Source organism: Olea europaea, unplaced genomic scaffold, assembly GCF_002742605.1.
Source record: "Olea europaea var. sylvestris unplaced genomic scaffold, O_europaea_v1 scaffold1509, whole genome shotgun sequence".
NCBI lineage: Eukaryota > Viridiplantae > Streptophyta > Magnoliopsida > Lamiales > Oleaceae > Olea > Olea europaea.
The window spans coordinates 67,917-71,414 of NW_019232668.1; positions in this window are offsets into that span (position 1 = coordinate 67,917).

A 3,498-nucleotide genomic window follows, 5' to 3' on the forward strand; every position below is an offset into this window, starting at 1 on the left:
CAACCGAGCTACATTTCTGAAAGTATTTAGAAAAATCTGTTTATTGAAAATTGTCTTTAACCTATTTTAAATTTTTGCTTTCTCTACTCAAACAAGTGTCAGATGAACAGTAAATGTCCAAGTATATCAAACGTATCAGATGAATAGTAAGATAACCAAGTGGTAGAAGTTGATTGAAGTGTGAAAGCATTGCCATTCTTTTATCTATACTAGTTTGCCGCCCGATGTTAGCATTTTTAATATTGATATGAGTTTAGTGAGTAAAGAAGAAAACAATAAGTTATAAAGGTCATAAAATGAGGCACGTTATTTATGATATTAAGCTATGAATGGAATTGTTCAATATACTAATGATTGGAAGCATGTGTTTAATAGATTATAATAGTGTTAACATAATTATGATGTTTATGATGAAGTATGCAACTTAAGTCTATTTTTTAATGATGAATCCAAGTTTCACATGTTATTGGTAATAATTATATAAGTATGATCCGATCATAGTTCGCAGTGTATGTATTCGGAAGGATAAATAGGAAATTAAAATATTTACAAGAACCTCTTAATGGTATAGTAATTTATTGCTATTCGGGAGACTTACAAATAGACTTACCATTAGGTTCCTGTACATAGGCAGAACATTTCCCCCCCTTCTTTCATAGCTATAAAAGAAATACATTGCATGACTTCCTTTTGTTAAAAATTAATGTAGATGGTCTTCACTCACATTTTTCTTTCAAGATGAGAGTATTGGTTTGATCATCGGTTTTGTAGCCTGTGTGTCTTCTTTTTGGGTTTTGAGTCTATTTCAATAGTTACATTTGATAGTTGGAAGAGAGACCTTTTTTGCATTCTATGAAGTGACCTCTTTAGTGTCTGTGGAAACTTCACTGGTTTGACTTCACATCTTGTTTTTGCCTTTCATATTTTTGTTGTCTAAAATTTCTTTCATTTAAAATGAGTTGTTCACATCACTTATGGCAGTTAAAGGATTTGTTGTCTTAATTAGCTATGTATATTATTTATTTATTGTTTAATTAATCACTTAATTAAATAAATTAAATAAAAAAATTAATATTTAATTTAATTTCTTACTTAGATATTTTATTAATTAATTATCTTAATTGGTTATGTATAATATGCATTTAAAATTTAATTACTTTATTTAATTATTTATTTAATCACTTATTTAAATAAAAGAATTAATATTTATTTTAATTCATATTTAAATATTTCATTAATTAATTATCTTAATTAATTATGTATATTCTTTATTTAATATTTAATTACTTTGTTTAGTTATTTATTTAATCACTTAATTAAATAAAAAATAATATTTAATTTACTTTCTTATTTTGGTATTTCAGTAATTAATCATCTTAATTGGTTATGTCTATTATTAGTAATTAATATTTACTTACTTTATTTTAGTTACTTATTTAAACAAAAACATTATATCATAATGTATAAGTGGCATAAGATTATTGGAGATTTGAAAAACAGTTTTTTCGATCTTCCACTCATGGAATTCCACATGTACATTATGGACATTCTTATGAATTAGTACATGTAGAATTGTCCAATATTTAATTTGATTTTTTGTTTAAATATTTTTTTTATTAATTACCTAAATTTGTTATGTATATTTAATTATTTATTTTAAACACTTACTCAAATAAAAAATTAATATTTAATTTAATTTCTTCTTTAAATATTTCATTAATTAATTATCTTAATTTGTTATATATATTGTTTATTTAATATTTCATTACTTTATTTAATCACTTATTCGAATAGAAAATTAATATTTAATTTAAATTATCCTTTAAATATCTCATTAATTAATTACCTTGATTGGTTATGTATATTATTTATTTAATATTTAATTAGAACATAAATCACACGTTGTATGAGAATATCTAACAGAAATGGGAGTCGAACTTTAGGCATGGTCACATTTTCAGTATATTAAACATTATTCAAGAATGCCGAAACTATATTTCATCTACTAAATGAAGTCGAGTGAGAAGTTCCCGATTATAATATGTTACTCTCTACCCAACGGATGTATAATATCTATTTAAATCCTATGTACTCTCTATTTATAGTGTGTTACTGATTTCCTCAATTTTCTTTATTTATAGTGTGTTACATATGTAATTAAGAGTAATTGGTTATTTATTATACAGTTACATAAAAATTAAAGTATTACAAACATTTAAAAAAATGCTTACATTTGAAATTATTATAATTACGGATCACAATGTAAATAAAAGAATGCTTGCATTTTAATATGTGTTTAGTTTATTAACTCTACGCCACGTTTGATGCTAAAAATTCAATGTACTTCAATTAGGGCTGTCAATTGATTGAGTTTTTATCTGAATTCGATGAAACTAATGAGAGATGAATTTAGGGTCTCAATCCGATAACACAATCGAGGTTCGAATTCGATAATTCGTTAACTAAATAAATCAATAGATTAGATTTTGATCCGAATCCGATCTGAATCTGATGAAATTAATGGGAGATGGATTTAGGGTCTTAATCCGATAATCCAATCGAGATTCAAATCTGATAATATGTTAATTAAATGAATCAAATATGGATATAGATTAATCCAATCTGATAGATAAATAAAATCTTTATTTTTCTAATTTTTTCAATTTCGAATCGGATATCCGATAACATAGTTGATCGGATATAGATTTAACATTCAAATATCCGTCGGATTATTGAATCAGATCGAATAGGTAATTATTATTAACGGATCAGATCAGATTTGAGCAGATCCGATCCATATATCAAATCCATTTACAGCCCTAACTTCAATGCGAAGATTTCACAATCACCTAGGTTGATTTAACGGAAGAGGTTGGGCAACGTACTGTCAACAGATGTTCTCTTCTTTGCCTCGATTGTGCACGGAGAAACAATGTATTGTGATAGTAATCTAGTCATCTTGCTAACCATTTGCTCTGGCACGTCAATAATATGTTTCGTACAGGGTGTCATCCAAACTTGCGACGTTATCTGTCAAGTTTGGGGTCCTCTCCGACATAGTTATGTATATTATTTATTTAATATTTAATTACGTTGTTTAATTAATTATTTAATCACTTAATTAATTTAATTTCTTATTTAGATATTCATTTATAAATTATCTTAATTGGTTGTGTGTAGTATGTATTTAATATTTCATTACCTTATTTAAATATATTTTACAATATATATAATTATTTCATAAATAAAAAAATATTTACAATTATTTCGTCCCCACCATCGGCACATCTTCTATCTCCACTGACATCCATAACGATTCTAATGAAATATCTATGTACATCCCCACCCCTCCACCACCACCCTCCCCTGTCACTATTTTCGCTACTCTCTGTCACTGTCTGGGACCCCTATCGCCTGCATACTGTATCTCCTTATATATGACTCTGACCCTCTTCTTTGATTAACGGTGTCAGCTCAGTAAGTAATTCAAGTTGACAT